Genomic DNA, 14,417 nt, shown 5'->3' with positions numbered 1-14,417 from the left:
GGTCTTTCACCTCCTTGAAAATAGGTGTATTTTTTTGCAGCTTGGCTGGGCATGGTGGCTCAGCAGCTATTGTAAAAGGGGTTGAGCTCTTGATTTGATTCTCAGCTTGGCGGCTGTTGGTGTATAGCAGTGCTACCGATTTGTCTACATTGATTTTGTACCCTAAAACGTTACTGAATTCATTTATCAGTTTTAGTAGCATTTTGGATTAATCTTTAGGGTTTTTTAGGTAAACAATCTGTGAACAGCAAAAGTTTGACTTCCTCTTTACTGATTTGGATGCCCTTTATTTTTATCTCTTGTCTGATTGCTCTAGCTAGAATTTCCTGTACTATATTGAATAGCAGTGATGAAAGTGGGCCTCCTTGTCTTATTCTAGTTCTCAAGGGGAATGCTTTCAACTTTTCCCCATTCAGTATAATGTTGGCTGTGAGTCTGTCACATACGGCTCTTATTACCTTAAGGTATGTTTCTTCTATGCTGATTTTGCTGGGGGTTTTAATCATAGAGGGATGCTGGATTTTGTCAAATGCATTTTCTGCATCTATTGAGATGATCATGTGATGTTTGATTTTAATTCTGTTTATGTGGTGTATCACATTTATTGACTCGCAAATGTTAAACTATCTCTGCATCCCTGGGATGAAACCCACTTGAACATGGTGGATTATCTTTTTGATACACTGTTGGATTCATTTAGCTAGTATTTTGTTAAGGATTTTTGCATCTATGATCATCAGGAATATTGGTCTATAGTTTTCCTTTTCTGTTATGCCCTTTCCTGGGTTTGGTATTAGGGTGATACTGGATTCATAGAATGATTTAGGGAGGATTCCCTTTTTCTATATCTTTTGGAATAGTGTCAACAGGATTGGTACCAATTTTTCTTTGAATGTCTGATAAAATTCATCTGTGAATCCATCTGGTCCTGGACTTTTTTGGGGGCAATTTTTAAATTACCATTTCAATCTCACTGCTTGTTATTTGTTCAGAGTTTCTATTTCTTCCTGCTTTAATTTAGGATGGTTGTATATTTCCAGGAGTTTATCCATCTCCTCTAGGTTTTCTAGCTTGTGTACATAAAGTTGTTCATAGTAGCCTTGAATAATCTTTCATGTTCCTATGGTATCAGTTGTAATAGTTCCTGCTTCGTTTCTAATTGAGCTTATCTGCATCTCCTGTCTTCTTTTCTTGATCAGTCTCGCTAATGGCCTATCAATTTTATCTTTTCAGAGGACCAGCTTTTTGTTTCATCTATCTTTTTTAATTTTTTTGGTTTCAATTTCATTTAATTCTGCTCTGATCTTTGTTCTTTTGTTTTTCTTCTGCTGGGTTTGTTCTCCTTTCTCTAGTTCCTTGAAGTGTGGCCTTAGATTGTCTATTTGTGCTCTCTGAGACTTTTTGATATAGGCATTTAATGCTATGAACTTTCCTCTTAGCACCACTTTTGCTGAATCCAAGAGGTTTTGATAGGTTGTGTCACTATTATAGCTCAGTTCAAAACTTTTTAAAATTTTCATCTTGATTTCATTGTTGACCCAATAATAATTCAGGAGCAAATTCTTTAATTTCCATGAATTTTCATGGTTTTGACGGTTCCTTGTGGAGTTGATTTCCAATTTCATTCCACTGTGGTCTGAGAGAGTACTTGATATAATTTTGATTTCCTTAAATGTATTGAGACTTGCTTTGTGGCCTATCATATGGTCTATCTTGGAGAATGTTTCATGTGCTGATTAATAGAATGTATATTGAACAGTTGTTGGGTAGAATGTTCTGTAAATATTTGTTAAGACCATTTGCTCTAGGGTATATTTTAAGTCCATTTTTCCTGTGTTGACTTTCTGTCTTGATGACCTAGTGCTATCAGTGGAGTACTGAAGTCCCACTATTACTATGCTGCCATCTATCTCATTTCTTAGGTCTAGTAATAATTGTTTTATACATTTGGGAGCTCCAGTATTAAGTGCATATGTATTTAAGATTGTGACATTTTCGTGTTAGACTAGTCCTTTCATCATTATATAATATCCCTCTTTGTCTTTTGTAACTGTTGTTGCTTTAAAGTCTGTTTTGTCTGATATAAGAATAGCTACTCCTGCTTGCTTTTGGTGTTCATTTGCATGGGATATTTTTTTCTACCCCTTTACCATAAGTTTATATGAGTCAGCGCTTACTTGGTCGGTGAATTCTTATCCATTTTGACATTCTGTACCTTCTAAGTGGAGCAGTTAGGCCATTAACATTAAGCATTAGTTTTGAGATGCGAGGTACTATTCTATTCATCATGCTAGTTGTTGCCTGAATATCTAGTTTTTTTGTTTTGTTTTGTTTCCATTATGTTATTGTTTTATAGGTCCTGTGAGATTTATGCTTTAAGGAGGTTCTGTTTCGGTGTATTTTGAGGTTTTGTTTCATGATTCCTGCTCCTTTTAGCAGTTCTGGTAGTGCTGGCTTAGTAGTGGCAAATTCTCTCAGCATTTGTTCATCTGAAAAAGACTATATCTCTCCCTCATTTATAAAGCTCAGTTTTGCTGGATACAAAATTCTTGACTGATCATTGTTTTGTTTAAGGAGGCTAAAGATATGACCTCAATTCCTTCTAGCTTGTAGGATTTCTTCTGAGAAATCTGCTGTTAATCTGAGAGGTTTTCCTTCATAGGTTACTTGATACTGCCTCACAGCTCTTAAGATTCTTTCCTTTGTCTTTACTTTAGATAACCTAATGACTGTGTGCCTAAGCGAAGATCTTTTTCTGATGTATGTCCCGGGTATTCTTTGAGCTTCTTGGATTTGGATGTCTAGATCTCTGGAGAGGCCAGGAAAGTTTTCTTCAATTATTCCTTCAAATACATTTTCCAAACTTTTAGATTTCCCTTCTTTCTCAGGAACACCAATTATTCTTATGTTTGGTCATTTAACATGATCCCAAATTTCTTGGAGGCTTTGGTTTTTCTTTGTTTTGTTTTTCTGAGGCGGAGTTTCACTCTTGTTGCCCAGGCTGGAGTGCAATGGTGCGATCTCAGCTTACCACAACCTCCGCCTCCTGGGTTCAAGTGATTCTTCTGCCTCAGCCTCCCAAATAGCTGGGATTACAGGCATGCACAACCACTCCCAGCTAATTTTGTATTTTCAGTAGATACGAGGTTTCTCCATGTTGATCAGGCTGGTCTCGAACTCCCAACTTCAGGTGATCCGCCCACCTTGGCCCCCCAAAGTGCTGGGATTATAGGTGTGAGCCACCGTGCCCGGCCTTCATTTTCTTTTGAGACGGAGTCTGGCTCTGTCGCCCAGGCTGGAGTGCAATGGCATGGTCTCGGCTCACTGCAAACTCCCCCTCCCAGGTCCAAGTGATTCTCTCCTGCCTCAGTCTCCTGAGGAGATGAGATTACAGGCGCATGCCACCATGCCTGGCTAATTTTTGTATTTTTAGTAGAGACGGGGTCTCACCATGTTGGTCAGGCCGGTCTCGAACTCCTGACATCGTGATCCACCTGCTTCAGCCTCCCAAAGTGGTGGGATTACAGGCGTGAGCCACCGCGCCCGACCCTGGCCTTCATTTTTTAATTCTTTTTTCTTTGTCTGTCGGATTGGGTTAATTTGAAAGCCTTGTCTTAGAGCTCTGAAGTTCTTTCTTCTGCTTGTTTGATTCTATTGTTGGAACTTGTCAGTGTATTTTGCATTTCCCCAATAGTGGCCTTCGTCTCCAAAAGTTGTGGTTGTTTTTTATTTATGCTATCTATTTCTCTGGAGATTTTTCCATCCATATCCTGTATCATTATTAAATTTCTTTAAGCTGATAGTCACCTTTCTCTGGTGCCTCCTTGAGTTGCTTAATAATTGACCTTCTGAATTCTTTTTCTGGCGATTCAGGGATTTCTTCTTTGTTTGGATCCATTGCTGGTGAACTAGTCTGATCTTTTGGGAATGTTAATGAACCTTGTTTTATCATATTATCAGAATTGTTTTTCTGGTTTCTTCTCATTTGGATAGACTATGTCACAGGGAAGAGCTGGGACTCAAGGCTGCTGTTCAGATTCTTTTCTCTCACAGGGTGCTCCTTTGATGTGGTGCTTTCTCCCCTCCCCTAGGGATGGGGCTTCCTGAGAGCTGGACTGCAGTGATTATTATTTCTCTTCCGGGTCTAGCCTCCCAGTAGAACTACCAGGCTCTGGGATGGTACTGGGGAGTATCTGCAAGGAGCCCAGTGATGTAATCCATCTTCAAGTCTCTCAGTCATGGATACCAGCACCTGCTCCAGTGGAGGTAGCAGAGTAGTGAAGCAGACTCTATGAGGGTCCTTGGTTGTAGCTTTGTTTAGTATGCTAGCTTTCTTGGATGCTGGTTGTGTTGGTAGTAAAGGTGTCACATTGACAGAATTAGGACCTCTGGTGGGAGCCAGGATGTTACAGATGGTGGAGTTAGCTGCTGCTTTCTCCCTTCTTGGGGCAGGATTGTTCTTTTATGAGTTGCTGTAATAGTTTATGTTACTTGGCCTCCAGCTAGGAGGTGGCACTTTAAAGAGAGCATCAGCTGTGGTAGTATAGGGAGGATACAAGCTTGCTCTAGGGTCACCTGGATATGTATTCAGGTTTCCCAGGCAGTGGGCAGGGTCATAGAGCTTTCAAGAGATTATGTCTTTTTTCTTCAGCTACCAGGGCAATAGAGAAAGATCGTCAGGTGGGGATAGGTTAGGACGATCTGAGCTCAGGCTTTCCTTGGGCGGGGCTTGCAGAGGCCACTGTGGGGAATGGGGGTGTGGTTCTCAGGCCAATGGAGTTATGCTCCCATGGGGCTTATGGCTGCCCCTGCTGTATCATACAGGTTGCCAGGGAAGTGATGGAAAGCCAGCAGTGACAGGCCTCACTCAACTCCCACACAAACAGAAAGGCCAGTCTCACTCCCACTGTGTTCTCCAACAGCACCAAGTTTATATCCAGGCAGCTGGTGAGCAGGGCTGAGATCCTGACCCAGGCTTCAAGTCTCCTCGCTAAGAAAGCAAGCACGGCTCTCAGGTTTCGCCCCTCCCCGCCACTGCTTCTGTGCTTGTATCTGTACTTCCCATTCGCCCCTCAACTCCCAGATTCTGCCTGGAAAATTCACACTCTATCAAAATTATTACAAAGTTCAGCTGGAAGTTTACTTCTCCCTGTGGTCTTTCGCCAGTTCCACTGACAGCCCTCCCCAAGGGCCCAAATGAGATAAAGTCAGAAATGGATTCCCTGGGCTTCCTTAGGGGCTCGGAGTGCCAAAGGCCTGAGAGCCTCTGGCAAACCACTGGTGTAAGTTCAAGAGTCCAAAAGCTGAAGAACTTGGAGTCTGATGTTCAAGGTCAGGGAGCATCCAGCATGGGAGAAAAATGAAGGCCAGAAGACTCAGCAAGTCTGCTCTTTCCATCTTCTTCTGCCTGCTTTATTCTAGTTGCTGGCAGCTGATTAGATGGTACCCACCCAGATTGAGAGTGGGTCTGCCTCTCCCAGTCCACTGACTCAAATATTAATCTCCTTTGGCAACACCCTCGCAGACACACCCAGGAACAATACTTTGCATCGTTCAATCCAATCAAGTTGACACTTAATACTGACCATCACAAAAATCAAAGATGTTCCTAGATACTACATGCTCTCCCATGAAAAAAGTAAATGCCATTAATTCGATGGATGGGAAATCATAGGACAATTATGATCTTGGCAACAACACTGATTTAACATTTTAAAAACACCATTCTCATTGCATGTTTATTATTTCATATAATTCTCACACTGAAAAAAAATTCCTAATTTGGTGGGGAAGAATTGGCCTTAAGATGCACTTTGCCAATAATTACATGGCCAATTAATGCCAAAGATAGGATTAGAACCCCTGTTCTAACTCCAAAGCTGGAATCCTTAAACACTCATAGAACTGTATTTTGATTAACCACGGTACTAGTAAATTAGAACCAGAAAAAGAATATTAAAATTCAGACTTAAGACTCAGTCCAGGCCAGGCACGGTGGCTCACACCTGTATTCCCAGCACTTTGGGAGGCCGAGGCAGGCAGATCACTTGAAGTCGGAGTTCAAGATAAGCCTAGCTAACATGGTGAAACCCCGTCTCACAAAAATTAGCCAGGTGTGGTGGCAGGCACCTGTAATCCTAGCTATTTGGGAGGCTAAGGCAGGAGAATCACTTGAGCCCACGAGGCAGAGGTAACAGTGAGCCAAGATCACACCACCACACTCCAGCCTGGGCAACAGAGCAAGACTCCATCCTCAACCCTTGATATACAGGCCCCACTGCAGACCAATTAAATCAAATTCTCTGGGAGTGGAACCCAGGTACTGGTGCAGCCTAAAAGTTCTACCAGTGATTCTAACTAACGTCTACCCAAGGTTAAGAGCTATACTAGTGTTTTATTTTCTCCTCAGCCTTTACCAGCGCTTTTGACAAAAAGCACAACTGTCTGGTTTTACAAGCTTGTGCTCTATTTAGATATCGCTGCCAGTGGGAAAAAGGTAAAACAGTTAAAGACAGGCAGTTTGCAGAGGAGATAAAAGCAAAAGCCCTAAAATTCAGAGTTTAATTGAGGTGTTAAGTTATGAAATACTAGAAAAGTGCCTTAAATTGCTAGTGTTCAAATTAATTAAACTTTCTGAAGATTACATGGACTCTTTTAGAAAATATTAGCTGGTAATTTGTTGTACCTGACCATATCAATAAATAGGTGCTTTTCGGATTATATCTCTACACACAAATCATTTGAGGTAGAAGACAAAAAATGACTTCAAATTGCACGATATTTTTTATGTAACCAACCACTTAACCCATTTTTTGCCTGATTTTAATTCATGCCATTCCTAGCCCTGCAAAATTGGTACATGTATGCAGATATGATCAGAGTCATTTTAATAAATGTCTGGCATTGATCAAAGGAAATATCTGGTGACCTTTTTTAATTAACTAAAGTCTATAGTTTAAGATTCACACCTTCTGTTGCATAGTTTTATGGGTTTTGACAAATGCATAATGTCATGTATCTACCATTACAGTACCACATAGAATAGTTGCACCACCCTAAAATTCCTCTCTGTTTTACTTATGTATCTCCCCTCCTCTGACTTTTTCCCCTCAAACCCTTTGACAAAACTGATATTTTTATTGTCTCTGCAATTTTATCTTTGCTAAAATGTCGTGTGGTTGGAATCATACAGTTTGTTGCCTTTTCACTCTGTTTTATTTCACTTAGGAATATGCACTTAAGATTCTTCCATGTCTTGTCATAGCTTGATAGCTCATTTCTTTTCTTGTTCCTCAATATATAATTCCAGAATGCTCCTATTTCCTTTCAGTACTTTAAAGATCTCATTCCATTAACTCCTGACTTCCATTATTCATGCTGAAAAGTTAACTGTATGTCTTGTTGTTTGTTGAAAGAATTTCTGTAGTTGCTTTTAAGATTTTTCTCTTTGCATGTGGTTTCTACAGTTGTATTAATAGGGGCCTAGAGGTAATTTTATTTAAATTTATTCTATTTGGAGATTCATAAACCTTTTTAATTTTAGCTGATTTCATATCTTTTCTCATTTTTGGAAACCTTGGTTGGTAGCTCTTCAAACATTGGTTCTATATCATTATCTCCCTCTTTTCATTCATAAACTTTAATTGAACATATTTCACTTTGTTCCATATGTCTCGTACATTTATGCTTTATTTTATACATTTTTCTCCATGTTTTTGTCTGAATATTTTCTATTGACCTATCTTCCAGTTCATTGCTCATCTCTTTCACAGTCTAATATGCTGTTAAATCCATATATGAAGCTCTTAATTTCACTTATTATATTGTTATTTGTATAATTTCCACTTAATTATGTTTTATAAATTCTCATTTTCTGGTAAAATTTTCCATTTTGACATCTATTCTTTAACATACTAATCACAGTAATTTTTAAATAAACTTTTAAATTTTAAAACAGCTTTAGATTTACAGAAAAATTACAAAGATAGTACAAAAAGCCTCCATATACCTCATACTGTAATTGACATCCAACATGGCCTTGGGGTATAGAAACATTTCTTAAACAAGATTCAACAAGCAGAAATTATTAAGAAAAATTGATGCATTAATTTGACTATACTAAATTTTAAATTTTGCATAGCAAAAAAATACCAGGAGATAAAAACATAGATAAGAAGAAAACATTTTCAAACATAACTAACAAGGAATTAATAAATTATCTTTCTTTAAAACTTCCTCAAGAATGCTTATACACTGTACTGCTCAGGTGATGGGTGCACCAAAATCTCAGAAATCACCATGAAAGAACTCATTTATGTGACCAAACACCACCTGTTCCCCGAAAACCTATGGCAATAAAAAATTCAAAAAATAATTTAAAAAATATTTACACACTGTTGGTAGGAATGTAAATTAGTTCAGTCACTGTAGAAAACAGTTTGGAGAGTTCTCAAAGAACTTAAAACAGAACTACCATTCGGTAGGGTGCAGTGCCTCACACCTGTAATCCCAGCACTTTGGGAGGCCAAGGCAGGTGGATCACAAGGTCAGGAGATCAAGACCATCCTGGCCAATATAGTGAAACCCCATTTCTACTTAAAAAAAAAAAAAAAATTAGCTGGGCATGGTGGCAGGCACCTGTAGTCCCAGCTACTTGGGAGGCTGAGGCAGGAGAACCCAGGAGGCATGAACCCAGGAGGCAGAGCTTGCAGTGAGCCAAGATCATGCCACTGCACTCCAGCCTGGGCAACAGAGCGAGACTCTGTCTCAAAAAAAAACAGAACTACCATTCAACCCAGCAATCTCATTACTAGGTATATATCCAAAAGAAAAGCCATTCTACCAAAAACATGCATGTGTGTGTCTGTTTATGATAGCACTATTCACAATAGCAAAGATATGGAACCAATCTAGGTACCCGTCAATGATGGACTGGATAAAGAAAATGTGGCATATATACACCATGGAATACTAAACAGTCATTAAAAAGAAAAAAATCATGTCCTTTATAACAACACCAATGCAGGTTAGAGGCCATTGTCCTAAGTGAATTAATTCAGGAAAAGAAAAGAAAATATCATATGTTCTCACTTCTAAGTGAGAGCTAACACTGGATGCTCATGGACATAAAGATGGCAACAAGAGAACTACTTGGGACTAAGTAGTCCCCAACTTGGGACTACTAGGTGAGAACAGATGGGAGAGGGGCAAGAGTTGCAATACTAACTATCGGTACTATATTCACTACTTGGGTGACAGGATTAATCATACCACAAATATCAGCATCATGCAACATATCCATGTAACAAACATACACATGTACCCCTGAATCTAAAATAAAAGTTGTAATTATAAATTAAATAAAATAAAGCTCCCTTAAATTAATAATAACAATTAATTCAGTTCATAGTTGAGGGGAATAGAATGGTCAAGAAACAAAATGATGCTTAACTTCAGTAGTAATCAAAAATATAAATTTTTAAAACTCATCAAATGGACAAAAAATTTAAAGCCTAGCAATATCATACATTGGCAGAGATGTAGAACAATAGGAGCTCTATTATAATGCTCATTTTTATCCTTTAACAAAGAGGCTTTGGAGAGTAATTTAGCAAAATTCTATAGAATTGGAGCTGTGTACATTCTGAAACCCAAGAGTCTCTAGGTAAAATCTTGCACGTAAAATCTTGCACATAAGCATGAGAGACATGTACAAGGGTGTTTTATAGCAATTATTTATAATAGTTAAAAATTGGAAACAACCTCAAGATACCTCAATAAGAGGATCACTGAACCCTGTTATTTAAGTGGAATTATATTCTATATAAAATTGAATTCTATTCATTCAGTGAAATGGTACATAGTAGTTAAAATATTGATCCCACCATATGTAAATCAACAGACAAATCTCAAAAACCAGATGGGGACTGGAAAAAAGTATGCTGTTTTTTGTCAATGATTTTTGTGTTTAAAACGCACGTAAATGTTACAAATATAATATTATTTCTTTTAAAACGGAAAATGAAAAGAAATGGAAAAGAAAATATATGAAGCACTTATCACAAAAAGTATCAAAACTGTGTGTGTTTGAAATGCTTCATGATTTTTAAACATAGGGTATTTAGGTAAAGTCTCTGCAGAGATCTGAAACTACTACGGGTCAGACAAGGAAGCTTCCCTTCCATGTTCACAGTCAATGGGCTGGTGCCCAGGCTACTGGGGCAGTTCTGCCATGTGCAACTCAGTGTTTCCATCTCTAACACCCACCACCACATCTACAGAATATGCAATGTAGAACAGGAAAATGTCCAAGAGGGTGTGCATTATGCCCTTTAAGGGCACAACCTGAAATTGCCACACATTTCTTCCTCTCACTTCCCATTGGCCAGAACTTTGCCACTTGACCATATCTTGTAAGAGAATGTGAGAGATGTTGTCTCTGGCTGGGAAACCCCATGCCCAGCTAAACTCTCCAGTTTGATTATGAAAGGAAGAAGAGAAGAATGAATACAGCTGGACCACTAGCTTCCTCCACCACAGGGTGAATAAGGTGGAGCCATGACACAGGTGCAGCACCAGCATTTATAGAGAGTAAACTTGTCCTTTTGCCTTAATGTCAGGATGCAGCCCCACAGTGTCCCCGCTTGTCTTTCTTCTCATAGCTTCCTTGTCCCTAGTCTTACTCAGCTCTCCCTCATTCCAAAAGCATCCTCTACAAGCAAGACATTGTGAGGGGCTAGCAGTTCAAAGACGGCATGACATGGACCCTGGCATCAAGAGAAAATCACTATAATGATAACCATGTTCAGCACAAAAATGGCAGCATACGTGGTTTAATCTAAGCATTGGGAAGTCCCGTGAGCCAGCCATGGGAGTCTGTGAAGGCTGCCCTGTGATGTCTTTCCAGGCTTCACAGAGAAAGTGGCCCCAGAACTGAGGCTAGGAAACTGAATAGGGGTCTGTCAGGGAGATGAATGGGGTTCTGACCAAAGGGAGTAAAATATGAAAAGGTAAGAGAATGAGGAGCGTAACATGTTCAGAAAAACAAAGAAGTTCAGTGTGGATGTAAATTAACAAGGCAGTGAACCGGAGATAAAGCTAGACAAGTTAGGTGGAGGTCAGATCATGGAGAGTTTTTCATTCATGCAGAGGAACTCAGACTTTATCCTGTGTATGTAGGGGGAACCATTAACAAATTTAGAACAAGGAAGGGACAAAATTAGATTTATTGGAAGGACCACTCTCATTGCAATGTGGAGAACGAACCAGAATAGAGACAAAGGCAGATGAGACCATTCTAGGGATGCAGAAGGATGAGTTCGATTTGTGACTTGTCTGGTTTGAGGTCCCTGTGGGACACCCAGTGGGGATGGCAATAAATACATCCAAGTGTTGGACATCCAGGCCTGAAGCTCGAGAGAGAAGTTCTGGCTTCCACAGTGTGCCATTCCTTCAGTTTGCAGTTTCTGGCATAGATAAAGTGTTTTTACGCCCTACCACTCTCTGCTTCCTCAGTTCATTGTGGCTGGTCTGCCACTCCATGACAGTCGGAATCCTGGTATTGGGGCCTGTCTACCATTCTAGTTAACTGGCCCTATATAGATAGATAGATAGATAGATAGATAGATAGATAGTTTTTTTTTTTGTTTTTTTTTTTTTTTTTTTTTTTTTTTGGGACGGAGTCTTGCTCTGTCGCCCGGGCTGGAGTGCAGTGGCCGGATCTCAGCTCACTGCAAGTTCCGCCTCCCGGGTTTACACCATTCTCCTGCCTCAGCCTCCCGAGTAGCTGGGACTACAGGCGCCCGCCACCTCGCCCGGCTAGTTTTTTTTGGTATTTTTAGTAGAGACGGGGTTTCACCATGTTAGCCAGGATGGTCTCGATCTCCTGACCTCGTGATTCGCCCGTCTCGGCCTCCCAAAGTGCTGGGATTACAGGCTTGAGCCACCGCGCCCTGCCCACTGGCCCTATATTATACAGCACTGATGACAGCATATTGCTGGGAATTCAAATCTAGTGAAACACCTTACTAATGGAGCAAAGTCAGCTGAAGGGAGACCTCTGGAATGCATACCAATCTCTGTGTTTGGCCCTGTCATGTTTAGCAATCTTACTAGACAACATGAAGACAAGCCATATTTAACCAATTTCCTGGTGATGCAAAGATAGAAGAAGCGAGTTTGTGGATGCCGGAATAAGAATTCAGAGAGAACTAACTATGGTAAAATCAACAAGATAAGATATAATGGGAAAACATGAAAAAGCCTGTCAAATGTATTCAAATAAATGAGTTGCAAAGTAAACTCACGAGAAAATCCAAGTAAAGATATTTGGTAGCCACAAAACCAAATTCTTATAAAAGTCTCCCGAAAACTTTGTCGTGAGCATGAGGACCACCATTTCCAAGAAGCTAATAAGCAAAACAGACCTGAATTCATTTTCCAGTGTGATGGCTACCACGTTAAATAAAGTAGGTGGCATAATCTTCCCTCCAAGTTACTAGTCAGTTCTTCAGGGACTTCCACATGCACTCACCCTGTATTCTCTGGACACTCAGCTATATTTCCCTATGCAAATATATTTCTAGACATGCTATTTCAAAGTACATATTAATCTATCTATTTTTATAGCTACTAAACAAGACTAAATGCAGCTTCCAGACAATAATCCAATCATCCTTATTCTTAATAGGTCTCCCCTGAGTAATGTTCACACAACACCGCTGTGCTTATCCCTCAGATTTCCATCACCATTGTAATTCATTATTTTAATAATTTTCAATGGTTGTAAGCTCCACGTGTGATGACTTCACCAGTCTATCTCCAGTGCCTCATACAGAGCTGGCCCTTAGTGCAGACAGAATAAATATTTATAGAAGGAGTAAATAAATGAATGAAAAAATAAACCATAGACACCCAGCAAGAATGATAACCCATTTTAGTGATGCAAAATAATTTCAAAGATCTTTCTTGTGCAACTGTTACATGGTGGGAAAATAGATTCTTTTAGCCACTTTTCCACTAGTCATAATAATTGCTAGTGTCCATATCATTAGCTGTTTCTAGTCAAATAACCTATATACCTCTAGTCATCTGCAGCAAAGGGCTTGCCTGGTAGAGAAAAGTAGCAAAAAAATGAAATATTGTCACATTTCTTCCTACATCGTCAAGTTTCCTAGTATGATATAGATATTCCAGGTGGGAAAACATTTAGTCTTTTCTCTCCTTTACCTTCTCTCACATCCATTTTCACTTTTTAGCTGGAAACAAATTATACTGTTAAAATCCCAAGCAAAAGTCTTGATACATAAGGCATGAAAAAATGACGATTTGTTATAAAAGGACTGATTTGGCTATGAATAGGAGAAAGATGGAAAGAGAGAGGGTTAGGAGGTAATTCAGAGAATGCCAGTGGAATATGGGTGAAGCTAATTGCGTCAAATCTCTTTGAAGCAGCACCTGCCCGTTTTATTACAATTCCACAGGCAGCTAGTGATTTGGCTCTGCCCTTACACTCAACTACAGCAAATCAAAAATTCTCTCTGCTGAACTTTCGTTGAGGACTCCGTATCATGTAAGTGCAGGCCATTTCATTTTTGCACTGGCCTAATTAAGGTGTTTCAGTTCACATTTGTACTGTAAACCATACCATAAAAAGCTACCATTAAAAAATTTTGCAAGCAATCAATTCCACTGCTTTAATAGGGGAAAAAATATCATTTTGAAATTACTGTCATGCAGGATTATTGAACTAGTTGTCAGCAACCCACTTCAAAATTCATTTAGGAGAGACCAATCTAGACACCCATGTAAGAAGAATTTCACACATTCACTGAATTTCTTAATTTTCAAAATGCCAAAAATTTAGCCCTCACCCCTAATCAACAGATCAAACAAATGGTTTCAGAAGATAACCAATTCCACTACTACCAACAGATGTAGGCAGTAGGAGAGGAATCATCCCACCCTTAAGAGGATGCACCTTCTAATTGAGCATTCGAATCTTCGTATCACAAAGAGAGAGCTTCTTTGCTCTCACTGTACAATTAGCTTAGCATACTTTTAATGTTTTGCTGCTTTACACATCTGGAAGGTAAGATCACCCTATTCCACAAAATTTCTAAAAAATCCATCTCACTTCCAGAGAATTCTAATTCTTCATTTGTGGGAAAAGATAACTTTCAATGTAGTTGCAAGAAACAATTTATTTCTGATTTCAAAAACTCTCCCTCCTCCACTCCCTTTGAACTTGTCTAAAATAAGGGTTGGTTTTTTTTGTTTGTTTGGTTTTTTAAACTTTCTGACCAGGCATGGTGGCTCACACCTGTAATCCAGCACTTTAGGAAGCTGAGCCAGGAGGATCACTTGAGGCTAGGAGTTTGAGACCAGTTGGGCAACATAGCGAGACCCCGTTTCTACAA

The sequence above is a fragment of the Trachypithecus francoisi genome, unplaced genomic scaffold (assembly GCF_009764315.1).
Source record: "Trachypithecus francoisi isolate TF-2019V2 unplaced genomic scaffold, Tfra_2.0 Lachesis_group3, whole genome shotgun sequence".
NCBI lineage: Eukaryota > Metazoa > Chordata > Mammalia > Primates > Cercopithecidae > Trachypithecus > Trachypithecus francoisi.
The sequence above is the reverse complement of the archived record's forward strand: the minus strand, read 5'-3'. Positions refer to the sequence as shown.